At 38.6% G+C, this 14,998-nt stretch overlaps 1 long non-coding RNA gene across 2 annotated transcripts; it reads right to left on the bottom strand.

The window, feature by feature from the left end:
* Window positions 1–5,251: 5,251 nt before the first annotated feature.
* LOC110928124 lies at window positions 5,252–13,326 on the bottom strand. 2 transcript variants are annotated; one of them, XR_002586155.1, is made up of 3 exons: window positions 13,237–13,326; window positions 12,538–12,603; window positions 5,252–5,380 (listed from the first exon to the last, which is right to left on the bottom strand). It is a non-coding gene; the product is annotated as an uncharacterized LOC110928124 (long non-coding RNA). The 2 variants fall into 2 exon arrangements; XR_002586154.1 differs by lacking the exons at window positions 12,538–12,603; window positions 13,237–13,326 and adding exons at window positions 5,997–6,062; window positions 6,557–6,682.
* Window positions 13,327–14,998: the final 1,672 nt, after the last annotated feature.

Genomic DNA, 14,998 nt, shown 5'->3' with positions numbered 1-14,998 from the left:
TCACTTTCAGATTTCATGAGTTTGATTATACATCAAAAACCCAATTGCTTCTACTTGTACCTTCAACCGATTACTTAGTCATAGCAAATATTCTACTCATATTTATCAAAACCTTACTTGAAATTATGTAGATTATACTATTTTTAACATAATTTCAGCAGATTATTACTCAATCATGCATCATAACTTCATCAAGAACTCAATACACAAGTATGCATTAATTCCCAACATAACTTATGAAGAGAAGGTGTTAGGCACTCTAATTCAGCAACATGCAAATCAGAATCATGTGATTTAAAGGTTGAATTTGATGGACAAGATCAAGAACTAGGGTTTTAGTCCTTGATTTCTTCCTCTGGTCGCACACACCCACGCACGTATGTGTGTGTTTGATTTTTTTTTTACTTTTATTTATTTTACTAAAAAACCAAGTTTCCCACTTTTGCAGAATTAGTCCCTCTAGTTTTCTTTAATTGGCTTATGTTAAACCATCATTTTTTTATCATATGGTATTTTAGCTATAATTACTTTTGGGGTGTTACATTTAATTTAACTAGTATGTTTTAATTTAGATGAAATTTATAATTTGTAATTTTAGTGTTTCATTGTTAATTTATAATTTTAAAAAAATAAAAAAAATTGTGAGTGATAGAATTTCATCACAAGTGATGACCATTTCCACTAAAATCCATCACTAGTGATGGAATAATTGTTGATAAACTTGATTGGAAGTTGTGAGTGAGTGATGACCACCCCTACCCCTAAGACTCAGTCTTTCAACAACACCACATCTAACTCCACTCAGTTAGCGAGTCACTAGCTGCCACACATAACCAACCCTATCACCCACAACACATATCTCATGCATAACCAGGGGCGGACCCATGTTAAGCGGAACGGGGTCCTCGGACCCCAATCTTTTTTAAAAAAATAGTAGAAGCGGTATATAAAATTTTCTATGGATCCCATAATAATGAGAGTGAGTCTGGTGCAGTGGTAAACCCCCTTGTTTACACAAAAGGTCCAGGGTTCGATACTTGTTTGTTTCTTTTTGTTGTGTTTTTTTAAACCTGATTTTAAATTAATCACTCTATTTTTTTTCTATTTCAATTTTTTCTCACCTATATTTACCTGAATGTGTAGTAAATGAAACTTGTAATTTAGTTATGATATTGTTTTCTATTATGTTTCTCGACCTGACCCGAACAACGACCGATCCAAAAAATTTGAACACCGGAAAAATGGGACCCCATTGTCCAAAAATCCTGAGTCCGCCACTATGCATAAGATGATCATCACCATCATGTGTGCGTCTTAAATTTTCTACAAAGATTATTATAATGATACCCATGACACTTCCCCATGCACATTACTATAGTCAACATCTTCACCATACTTATTACTACCTCCGTCCCACTAAAAGTGTCATATTTTGAATTTTCAAAGTCTTTATTTATAAACTTTGACTTTAATTATATATTTTTGTGTTATATAAAACTTGATGAAAATTAACCCAATAAAAACACTTGTAAAACACACTCAAATCATATAACTTTCATCAAGTATTATCTAACACAAACAAAATTATTTAAGGTCAAAGTTTATAAATAAAGACTTTGAAAATTCAAAATATGACACTTTTAGTGGGACGGAGGGAGTATTTATTTTTATTTTTATTTTTATTTTCCAAACCTTGACCACCTCGTACAGTAATTTGCTTTATCAATTTGCATAACCCCATGCATGCGTGCATCTCAAACAACAACAAAATCCCATGAGTTCCCATCATCACGCGATCATGCTTTTTATTAGGGTGAACGGGGCGTCTGCGGGGAGGGGTGCGGTGAGTGAGTTCCCCACTCGGGAATACCACCGCCGACCCCTCGGGGAGGCTAAGCGGGGAGTGGGGAGCGGCATTGGTTCACCACACATCAAGTTGATTTTTTGAACGATATTTACTTAATTAAAAAAATAAAAAAACAAAGTCCCCCAAGAGAGGAGTGCCGCCGTCAAATTGAGGGTGTGGGGAGAGTTAAGTGGGGAGTTGACGTGGCGCGTGCTGATTGGCGGTGGGTAAGAGAGGTCACTCCCCACTTAGAGGAGTGCCCCTTACACCCTTAGATTTGGCAGACAAGCATCACCATCATTAATTTATTTATTTTTGCCATGGGGATGCATACCATGACACCCAAACAATGATTCCATTTCCATTCACCAGTTAATTCGAATTCTAAAGAACTACACTCAAAAGTTTGGGAACTGATCAATTACAACAGTAACCTAATAACATCACAAGTTGTTTCCAAAGTATTCATATCATCTTTCAATAATAACACTTGGGTCCCTTAACATATTTAAACCAAGAAAAGCTTTTATTGACCTGAAAAGATTACGCGCTTTAAACCCGTCAACGGATCATTAGATAAATTCGGGTAGTCGTTTCGTCTAAATATTCATTTGACGAATTTCCTGGATGTTACAGTACTTAATCTGATGCGGTGACGTTTGTACTCAGATCCGAAGGGTGAAAGATGGGGGTTGGGGTTGGGGGATGAAATGTCAGATTCTGGCTAAGTAAGGACAGTGGTTGGTTTGGTACAGAGGTGCAGTGCAGTGGTGGTTATGCGAAGGTGGTGGTGTGGTTGTGTGGAGGTTGTTGGACAACCGAAACATCATCATATGCATTTGCAGCGGAAGATTGGTTGTGACTTGCAGACATTTTGATGTGCATATGTAAATCAAGAAACAAATGCAAAGAAAATTGCAGAGAATTCAAAACGAATAAATGGAAAATTTCAGTGAACGAGAAAATGTCTTGATAGCCGGTAATGTTTCCCGGCAATAACTATATAAACTTACATTTTGGCGATTAACTCTTGGCGGGTAACTGCCTTCGCAGTTTGATTTGAATGCTTGACCCGCTTATCTTCCTAAACCGCTTATCATCTAACCTTATAAGTTAAAGTCCTAATTACATGTCATAAATACTTACATGTCCGAAAAATAATAATAATAATAAACATAACTAAAGTTTAATAACGAATGCAACGATTATACTTCTAACACAACCCCCTTAAACTTTGGTTATGTTTAATCCCTGTTGCATCACACTTCTGTTGGCATCGTCTACCGCTTTCTTCATGTGATTGAAATTAAATCTTTTCCTCCTCTTGTGCAAGTTCCAGTTGTCTGCCCATCCATTTTCAGCATATAATGCATAATGCGTTGAACCAGTACCGACTTGATCATTCCTTGCAGCATCTTCTCGGACATCTTCTGCACTTCTGGTCCTCCTATAACAGCATCGAGACGAACCAGCATCATTCTGATCATTACGTGCAGCACCTTCTTGAACTTTATCTGCACTTTTGGTCCTCCTGTAGCAGCCTGGAGAGGAACCAGCATTATCATTCATCATTTCCTTCTCCTGTGCCACATCTTGAACTGTCTTGAATTTATAGTAGTATTCTAAAACATCAAGGTACATGGCGTATACGATTCTCATGTAATCTCCATCTTCATATCCGAAACCTAAATCCTTTGCTATGATTGGCCATGTGTTTTCAGTTGTAACTTCTCGGTATCCACCATCACTTGCTACTAGAATGTATAGACTTAACAGGTCTATTTTCTTTTGATCAGTAGTGTAGGGAGGAACAGGTCTTGAAGTGATTCCCATGTAACCATTTAGGAACCACCGAACCATCTCTTCAAACTTGTTTTGAAGTTCAACTTTATATTTGAAAACATACTCACGGTCGTCGAGCATGTCAATCAAAGCCTTACAATCAGCAAATTCATGGAATTTTAGTGATTTTAAAATCAATCTATTCCAATCATTATCATCTTCACCCGAAACATTTAATGTTTCGAAGTAAGAGTTCAGATATGCCTCCTTGAATTCATCATCCACATCTTTCAGATCTTGCAATCTCCGTTTTTCATACAGACCCAATTCCTCTTCTCTCGTTAACCCGCTTTTTTCATTTTTTGAATTTACAACTGGTGACGAAAACATAGGATATATCTTACATTAATCACCGGACTTTTTGACCGTGTAGCCTTGTAACGTTAACTGATCAAGACTAAGTACATTCCGGTCGATTTCCGGTGAATAAAAAACACTTTGTATGTTTAGTGTTTCATTTCCTGTTTTCATTTCCACCGATCCTACCCCTCTTATGAACAGAAAATTGTTCATACCAGATCTTGTTTCTACTCCCATCATATGTTTTACCCTTTTAAAAACATTGATATTGCCCGAAAAATGATGATTAAACGATGGATTAACGTACCATATTTCTGCCCATTGTCCACCATCGGTACCAGTGACAATCATTTCATCTTGGCAGTGTACATTTTCTTCTTGTCATCTAATCCCGGCATTGATAGCCTGCTTTAACAGTTGTGTTGCTTCATCATTTTCTTTGGCCTTACAGTTATAGATTTGATGACCCGGTAAGTGACAATAATAACAAAGCCTTATGCGAGGGATTCGCTTGTTTCTTTCATTTTGTTCATCGATGCAGTGTTGACAAGGGAGAGTGGTAGAGTTTGGTTTGATTTCTGATTGATTCCTTGAAGTGGCTCTGATACCACTTTGTTGGACAACCGAAACATCATCATATGATTTCTGATTGATTCCGGTCTACAATGCCGAAACGTTTAGAGATCGGTTTCGTTTACCAAAAGAATTATTTTAAAGATTGTTGGAGACATCGAAGCAACTGAAGAATGGTTTCAAGAACGTTACGATGCGAGGGGCAAACCAAGTTTCACGCCGATACAAAAATGCACGCCCGCCATTCGCCAACTTGCGACAGGTAACCCTCCCGATCAATTTGATGAATACTTAGCTATGTCGGACAGAACTTCACGTGAATGTCTGCCATTTTTTAGTAACGCGATCACTAAATTGTATGGTAAAGAGTTTTTACGTAAACCGACGAGACACGACATCTCACGTATTTATGCCGCACATGAGGCTAGATGGCATTTTCCAGGGATGCTCTTTAGGTTTGGAATTTCCTAATTCGGACGAGGAGTAGAGTTTCTTTATGTATGTTTTTATTTTTCATTGTAGTCTAAAATATTTCTAGCATGTTTAATATAACACTCTAATTTTAATTATACTAATTCTTACCAGCAAGATAAGAATGTTCATGATCAATTTAAAACAAAACATTAATATTAATTCAAACTTAGTACATACTAGTTTATCAATCTTCCAGAAATGATAATAGGATACATAAGTATTCCTTCTATTACAAAGGTTTCACTAATGTTTAACTAAGACAAAAAGTTGCGGAACTACTTCTTGAATGTGTTCGGTTCGTGAGCCTTGAATTGATCATCATCCGTTCACTTGACATGTTTGAAGCTGGAAAATTTAACAAATATTAGTGTTAGAATCCTTAGGAATTACGCATAATCGAAAGTACGCTTAAAACGGATTCAATCTATGAAAATATACAAAGTTTAACAAAATTGGCTGTGCTCCACCGTAACTCACCGTAAGTTACGGTGGCCACTGGGCATCTATGGCCTGCCGTAAATCAGTAAAGAACCACCGTAACAGATCATCCTCTACCGTAAGTTACGGTAGCTACCGTAACTTACGGTAGCTTCTGCATATTTTGCTGTTTTGACCCGTTTATTCCAATTTTTGTACTTTTAAGACATCAAAGCGCAATACGGGACATTTCTTTGCAACAAGTATGACCCATTTTGGGTCCCTTGTTTCAACACCCACACTCCCATTACCGGTTTGCGTGTTTAATACTATTCTTCCCATTACCCGACACCCGGGTTTATGGTCTACGGATAAGGTACTCCTGTTACCCGGTTTGTACCCACCATTGATAACCCGTTTGGTTTGCCATCATGAAGTCCCTCATTCAAGCAACCAAACCACTACAACCCTATATTGTTCATAACTAGCAAACATTAACAATGAATACTAAATTATCAATATTGTCGAAGCGTTAGCCACGTACCTCAAAGCTTCCCTTTTAAGCGAGTGTCCGCACCAGCTTGACTTCCCGACGCCTCACTCGTGTTGCCTAAAATATACAAGCCAATTATCATTAGAACCTTTCGGCTCATGACTTAAGCTTGTTAACTTAGCCAAACACCACAATTTGTGTCTACAAATTTCTTTTAGGCATTTTATCGAGCATCTTATGTGCATGATTTACAACTAGTCATATTATTCTTGTTATTGAAGTCTTGTAACCACAAAAACCCCTAATTAACAAGTAGAATGTTTACTATGCCCTTTTTACATCTAATTTCTGATTGTAACTTGTTTTAAACATCATTATTCACTTTCAGATTTCATGAGTTTGATTATACATCAAAAACCCAATTGCTTCTACTTGTACCTTCAACCGATTACTTAGTCATAGCAAATATTCTACTCATATTTATCAAAACCTTACTTGAAATTATGTAGATTATTCTATTTTTAACATAATTTCAGCAGATTATTACTCAATCATGCATCATAACTTCATCAAGAACTCAATACACAAGTATGCATTAATTCCCAACATACCTTATGAAGAGAAGGTGTTAGGCACTCTAATTCAGCAACATGCAAATCAGAATCATGTGATTTAAAGGTTGAATTTGATGGACAAGATCAAGAACTAGGGTTTTAATCCCTGATTTCTTCCTCTGGTCGCACACACCCACGCACGTATGTGTGTGTGTGATTTTTTTGACTTTTATTTATTTTACTAAAAAACCAAGTTTCCCACTTTTGCTGAATTAGTCCCTCTAGTTTTCTTTAATTGGCTTATGTTAAACCATCATTTTTTTATCATATGGTATTTTAGCTATAATTACTTTTGGGGTGTTACAAGTCCACCCCCCTTAAAGAGGGTTTCGTCCCCGAAACCACTTTACGTATATAACTTATAATGCATACACGTACCGAAAAGTGTAGGTTAGAGTCGTCTATGCCCTTTTTACATCTAATTTCTGATTGTAACTTGTTTTAAACATCATTATTCACTTTCAGATTTCATGAGTTTGATTATACATCAAAACCCAATTGCTTCTACTTGTACCTTCAACCGATTACTTAGTCATAGCAAATATTCTACTCATATTTATCAAAACCTTACTTGAAATTATGTAGATTATACTATTTTTAACATAATTTCAGCAGATTATTACTCAATCATGCATCATAACTTCATCAAGAACTCAATACAGAAGTATGCATTAATTCCCAACATACCTTATGAAGAGAAGGTGTTAGGCACTCTAATTCAGCAACATGCAAATCAGAATCATGTGATTTAAAGGTTGAATTTGATGGACAAGATCAAGAACTAGGGTTTTAATCCCTGATTTCTTCCTCTGGTCGCACACACCCACGCACGTATGTGTGTGTGTGATTTTTTTGACTTTTATTTATTTTACTAAAAAACCAAGTTTCCCACTTTTACTGAATTAGTCCCTCTAGTTTTCTTTAATTGGCTTATGTTAAACCATCATTTTTTTATCATATGGTATTTTAGCTATAATTACTTTTCGGGTGTTACAAGTCCACCCCCCTTAAAGAGGGTTTCGTCCCCGAAACCACTTTACGTATATAACTTATAATGCATACACGTACCGAAAAGTGTAGGGTAGAGTCGTCTCATTTCCTCTTCAGACTCCCAAGTGGTGTCTGATCCCTTCTGGTGTTCCCATTTGATCTTTACTTGATTAATCACCTTGTTTCTCAAGCTTTTCACCTTACGGTCTAGAATCGCAATTGGTCTCACCGCGTAGTTGAGACTATTATCCACCTCAATGTCGTCGTAGTGGATATACGCGGTTTCGTCAGCTAGACATGTCCGGAGATGTGATACATGGAACGTGCTGTGTATCCCACTCAACTCCGCAGGCAGTTCGAGACGGTATGCCACCCTACCGACCCGCTCGATGATTCTGAAAGGCCCAATAAACCTTGGGCTTAACTTTCCCCTTTATCTAAACCGGATTATTCCTTTCCATGGTGATACCTTCAGCATCACCTTATCACCAACTTGAAACTTAATTGGTCTTCTTCGTTTGTCTGCATACACCTTTTGTCGATCTTGAGCCGCTTTTAGGTGAGCTCGGACTATGTCAATCTTTTTATTCGTGTGTCCGACTATATCCTTATGTGCAAGTTCACGCGGACCAACCTCACCCCAACATACCGGAGTTCGGCACTTCCTACCGTATAGCATCTCATACGGAGCCATACCGATGCTTGCGTGGTAACTGTTATTATATGAAAATTCAACCAACGGCAGGTGAATATCCCAACTACCCTCGAAGTCAATAATGCACGCCCATAACATATCTTCCAAAGTTTGTATTGTTCTTTCACTTTGACCATCCGTTTGAGGATGGTACGCGGTGCTAATGAACAATTTAGTTCCCATTTGCTTTTGGAAATCGCACCAAAAACTTGAAGTGAACCGGGTATCCCTATCGGACACGATGGATACCGGCACTCCGTGGCGTGCTATTATCTCATTAGTGTACACTTCCGACATCTTTTCTGACGTATAGGTTTCCCGGATAGGGATGAAATGGGCACTTTTGGTTAGTCTATCCACAATTACCCAAATGGCATCAAATCCACGGCTGGTTCTGGGCAGTTTGGTTAGCAGGTCCATTGTAATTTGTTCCCACTTCCAAACTGGAATGTCTAATGGTTGCAACTTACCGTATGGTTTCTGATGCTCCGCTTTGACCTGTAAACAAGTCAAACACTTCTCCACATATTTAACCACACCCCTTTTCATCCCCGGCCACCAATAGCTTTGCTTCAAATCTCTATACATCTTAGTCGCTCCGGGATGGATTGAATAGCGAGACTTATGAGCCTCGTCAAGCAGGAGTCTCTTCACACCACATGTGTTTGGGACCCAAATCCTATCATTCCGGTATTTCATCCCATTACTTCCTTCCGTGAGGTCTTTTACCATCCCTTTTATACGTTCTTTCTTCTAATTTTCTTCCCTTACCGCTTTGGTTTGGGCTTCTCGGATTCGCTCAAGCAAGCCTGAAGTTACTACCAACTGCATAGACCGCACTCGAATTGGAGCGCATTCATCCTTTCGGCTAAGGGCATCTGCCACCACATTAGCCTTTCCGGGGTGATAGTGGATCTCGCAGTCGTAGTCTTTCACCACTTCTAACCAACGTCTCTGCCTCATGTTTAACTCCTTCTGATCGAAGAAGTACTTCAAACTCTTATGGTCAGTGAAAATAGTACTTTTCACACCATACAAGTAATGCCTCCAGATTTTCAAGGCAAAGACCACGGCCGCCAACTCAAGATCATGAGTCGGGTACTTTGTTTCGTGCGGCTTAAGTTGTCTAGAGGCATATGCGATCACCCTTCCCCTTTGCATTAGCACGCACCCAAGGCCTAGGTGTGATGCATCCGAATACACTACCATATCCTCCGTACCATCCGGTAAAGTCAACACCGGTCACAAGTTAACTTTTCTTTTAATGTCTGAAATGCCTTTTCTTGATCGCTCCCCCAGACGAACTTCTCATTCTTGCGGGTCAATTTGGTCGATGGCGATGCGATTTTGGAGAAATCCTGAATGAATCTCCGATAGTAACCTGCCAACCCCAAGAAACTTCTAATTTCGGATGGATTCTTTGGAGGGCTCCATTTTGACACCGCTTCCACCTTCGACGGATCCACCAATATTCCCTCGGCACTTATGACGTGCCCTAAGAATTGCACCTCTCGTAACCAGAAGGCGCATTTTGAGAATTTCGCATATAATCTTTCCCGCCTTAATACCTCCAATACTTCTCGTAAATGGTTAGCGTGCTCCGCCTCGTTTCTTGAATAAACGAGGATGTCGTCTATAAAGACAATCACCGATCTATCGAGCATCGGCTTGCAAACCCGGTTCATGAGGTCCATGAAAGCCGCGGGCGCATTCGTTAATCCGAAAGACATCACAAGGAATTCGAAATGTCCATATCGTGTTCGGAATGCCGTTTTTGGTACATCGTTTTCCTTTACTCTTAATTGGTGGTAACCCGATCTCAAATCGATTTTTGAAAACCAGCTAGCGCCTTGTAATTGATCAAATAAGTCGTCGATTCTCGGGAGTGGGTATCGATTCTTTACCGTGAGTTTATTTAACTCCCGGTAATCAATACACATCCGCATGCTCCCGTCCTTCTTCTTTACAAATAGCACTGGGGCTCCCCATGGAGACACGCTAGGCCGAATGAATCCCTTTTCAAGTAAATCTTGTAACTGGGACATTAATTCCTGCAGTTCCGACGGTGCCAATCTATAAGGTGCCTTAGCTACTGGTTTAGCACCCGGAGTCAGTTCAATCCCGAACTCTATTTCGCGCTCCGGTGGCATTCCCGGAAGATCCTCGGGAAAGACGTCTTCGAATTCACGCACCACAGGTACGTCTTCAATCCTTGGCGTTTCTTTTTCCACATCGCGTACGTAAGTTAAATATGCCTTACACCCATGTAGTATAAACTTGCGGGCTTCTACCATCGAGCATATCATGGGATTACAAGCTTTCTCCCCATAGATGATGACACGCCTTCCGCTCGGAGACGTTAGGTGTATCTCCTTACGTAGGCATATCACCTTAGCATGGTAGCGTGGTAGCCAATCCATTCCAACGACCACTTGAAATTCACCCATGGACATGGGTATTAAATCAATGGAGTATTCCTCGCCATCGATATTCAATTTGCATTCCCAACATACATCACAAACAATGAAACTTTTGTTATTACCTACTTCTACTTCCATTGGCATAGGTAATTTCGTTAATGTAAACAAGGGGTTTTGAATCAATCTATGTGAAACAAAAGACTTATTCGCACCCGTATCAAATAAAACACGTGCAAGGATCGAATTTACAGTAAATATACCTGTAACTACGTCGGGTTCCATTTTTGCTTCAGCAGCAGTGATTTGGAACGACCTTGCCTTAGCTTTTGGGGTTTCATCCCTAGAGTCGGCACTCTCTTTCTTTCCCATCAATTCCGGACATTCTGACTTTTTATGACCCGGTTGGTAACATTTATAGCACACCGTTACTTTGTCTGGGCAATTTGCAACCCCATGCCCCATCTTGCCACATGCCACGCAAGGTTTGTTTTTGAAGTAACATTCACCCTTATGAGTGCGTCCACATGTTTTGCAACTCGGAGAACCTCCTTTTGCACTTCCTTTCTTTGAAGATTCAGCTACCTTTGGCTTCTTTGCGGGACTCGGGTTTTCATCCAAGGCCCTTCTCTCACCTCTTTCGACTTGCCTTTTTAGTTCAATCTCGTGTTCCCGCGCCGCATTGATTATATCAGTGAGGCTTTCATAATGTGAGGGAGTCATGAACTCCCTATATTCAGCCCTAAGCATGGTGTGATAGTAATAGATTTTCTGTTCTTCAGTTTTGACCAAGTCATCACAAAACTTGAGCTTATCCATGAACATCCCCGTAATTTTATCAACGGTTTCACCCTTTTGCCTTAATTGCATGAATTCCTCCTTTATCTTATTTATCACTGCCTTGGGGCTATGATGTTTGAGGAATGGTGTTTTGAAATCTTCCCAAGTCATTGCCCTTATTGCTTCAACACCCCTTTCGTTTCTGAGGTTGTCCCACCAATCCTTGGCTTGGGCTCTAAGTTGGCCAGTTCCATAAGCCACGAAATCACTTTCATCACAATGCGTTCGTTCGAAAACACCCTCGATATCACTTATCCACCTTTGACAAGCAATTGGATCTACCTCTCCATTGAAGATCGGGGGTTTATACGCCATAAACTTGTTGTAAGAACAACCTTTCTTTTCTTTAGCCTTGCCTCTATCATTGGTAAGGTCTTCTCTTAATTCACCAATCTTTTCCTCCATAGTCGAAAGTAAGGTGTTTTGCATCCTTTCCACAAATCTTGGTAGGCTAACTTCAATTGCCCTTCCGACTTCCTCGGCAATCTTCTCTTTCAACTCGTCGGTAGTGAGGGATAGGACATTGTCACTAGCACCTCCCGACATCTTCTTACTGAAATATTAAAAGATAAATAATCTTGTTCAATCACTCTCATGCCTTACATGAGACTTCGTACTCGTTATTCGGCCAAGTATATAACTTTGCCTTACCGTTTATACTAAGTGTACTTCCCGGGTTCGAGTATATTACTATACTCCTCCCATACACAATAAATTATTATCCTTTTTAATCCTTTTAAATTAAATTTGCTTTAAATAAATTCTTACCGGATGTTGATCAAGCCTTAAACCGAACACATTTCTCCTTAACCTTAGCTCTGAATACCAACTTATAACACTCTAATTTTAATTATACTAATTCTTACCAGCAAGATAAGAATGTTCATGATCAATTTAAAACAAAACATTAATATTAATTTAAACTTACTACATACTAGTTTATCAATCTTCCAAAAACGATAATAGGATACATAAGTATTCCTTCTATTACAAAGGTTTCACTAATGTTTAACTAAGATAAAAAGTTGCGGAACTACTTCTTGAATGTGTTCGGTTCGTGAGCCTTGAATTGATCATCATCCGTTCACTTGACATGTTTGAAGCTGGAAAATTTAACAAATATTAGTGTTAGAATCCTTAGGAATTACGCATAATCGAAAGTACGCTTAAAACGGATTCAATCTATGAAAATATACAAAGTTTAACAAAATTGGTTGTGCTCCACCGTAACTTACGGTGGACACCGTAAGTTACGGTGGCCACTGGGCATCTATGGCCTGCCGTAAATCAGTAAAGAACCACCGTAACAGATCATCCTCTACCGTAAGTTACGGCAGCTACCGTAACTTACGGTAGCTTCTGCATATTTTGCTGTTTTGTTGTTTTGACCCGTTTATTCCAATTTTTGCACTTTTAAGACATCAAAGCGCAATACGGGACATTTCTTTGCAACAAGTATGACCCGTTTTGGGTCCCTTGTTTCAACACCCACGCTCCCATTACCGGTTTGCGTGTTTAATACTATTCTTCCCATTACCCGACACCCGGGTTTATGGTCTACGGATAAGGTACTCCTGTTACCCGGTTTGTACCCACCATTGATAACCCGTTTGGTTTGCCATCATGAAGTCCCTCATTCAAGCAACCAAACCACTACAACCCTATATTGTTCATAACTAGCAAACATTAACAATGAAAACTAAATTATCAATATTGTCGAAGCGTTAGCCACGTACCTCAAAGCTTCCCTTTTAAGCGAGTGTCCGCACCAGCTTGACTTCCCGACGCCTCACTCGTGTTGCCTAAAATATACAAGCCAATTATCATTAGAACCTTTCGGCTCATGACTTAAGCTTGTTAACTTAGCCAAACACCACAATTTGTGTCTACAAATTTCTTTTAGGCATTTTATCGAGCATCTTATGTGCATGATTTACAACTAGTCATATTATTCTTGTTATTGAAGTCTTGTAACCACAAAAACCCCTAATTAACAAGTAGAATGTTTACTATGCCCTTTTTACATCTAATTTCTGATTGTAACTTGTTTTAAACATCATTATTCACTTTCAGATTTCATGAGTTTGATTATACATCAAAAACCCAATTGCTTCTACTTGTACCTTCAACCGATTACTTAGTCATAGCAAATATTCTACTCATATTTATCAAAACCTTACTTGAAATTATGTAGATTATACTATTTTTAACATAATTTCAGCAGATTATTACTCAATCATGCATCATAACTTCATCAAGAACTCAATACACAAGTATGCATTAATTCCCAACATACCTTATGAATAGAAGGTGTTAGGCACTCTAATTCAGCAACATGCAAATCAGAATCATGTGATTTAAAGGTTGAATTTGATGGACAAGATCAAGAACTAGGGTTTTTCCTCTGGTCGCACACACCCACGCACGTATGTGTGTGTGTGATTTTTTTGACTTTTATTTATTTTACTAAAAAACCAAGTTTCCCACTTTTGCTGAATTAGTCCCTCTAGTTTTCTTTAATTGGCTTATGTTAAACCATCATTTTTTTATCATATGGTATTTTAGCTATAATTACTTTTGGGGTGTTACATTTAATTTAACTAGTATGTTTTAATTTAAATGAAATTTATAATTTGTAATTTTAGTGTTTCATTGTTAATTTATAATTTTAAAAAAATAAAAAAAATTGTGTGTGATAGAATTCCATCACAAGTGATGACCATTTCCACTAAAATCCATCACTAGTGATGGAATAATTGTTGATAAACTTGATTGGAAGTTGTGAGTGAGTGATGACCACCCCTACCCCTAAGACTCAGTCTTTCAACAACACCACATCTAACTCCACTCAGTTAGCGAGTCACTAGCTGCCACACATAACCAACCCTATCACCCACAACACATATCTCATGCATAACCAGGGGCGGACCCATGTTAAGTGGAACGGGGTCCTCGGACCCCAATCTTTTTAAAAAAAAAATAGTAGAAGCGGTATATAAAATTTTCTATGGACCCCATAATAATGAGAGTGAGCCTGGTGCAGTGGTAAACCCCCTTGTTTACACAAAAGGTCCAGGGTTCGATACTTGTTTGTTTCTTTTTTTTGTGTTTTTTTTAAACCTGATTTTAAATTAATCACTCTATTTTTTTTTTCTATTTCAATTTTTTCTCACCTATATTTACCTGAATGTGTAGTAAATGAAACTTGTAATTTAGTTATGATATTGTTTTCTATTATGTTTCTCGACCTGACCCGAACAACGACCGATCCCAAAAATTTGAACACCGGAAAAATGGGACCCCATTGTCCAAAAATCCTGAGTCCGCCACTATGCATAAGATGATCATCACCATCATGTGTGCGTCTTAAATTTTCTACAGAGATTATTATAATGATACCCATGACACTTCCCCATGCACATTACTATAGTCAACATCTTCACCATACTTATTACTACCTCCGTCCCACTAAAAGTGTCATATTTTGAATTTTCAAAG

This window comes from Helianthus annuus, chromosome 3, assembly GCF_002127325.2.
Source record: "Helianthus annuus cultivar XRQ/B chromosome 3, HanXRQr2.0-SUNRISE, whole genome shotgun sequence".
Taxonomy (NCBI): Eukaryota; Viridiplantae; Streptophyta; class Magnoliopsida; order Asterales; family Asteraceae; genus Helianthus; species Helianthus annuus.
This window is presented reverse-complemented; position numbering and strand designations above follow the sequence as displayed.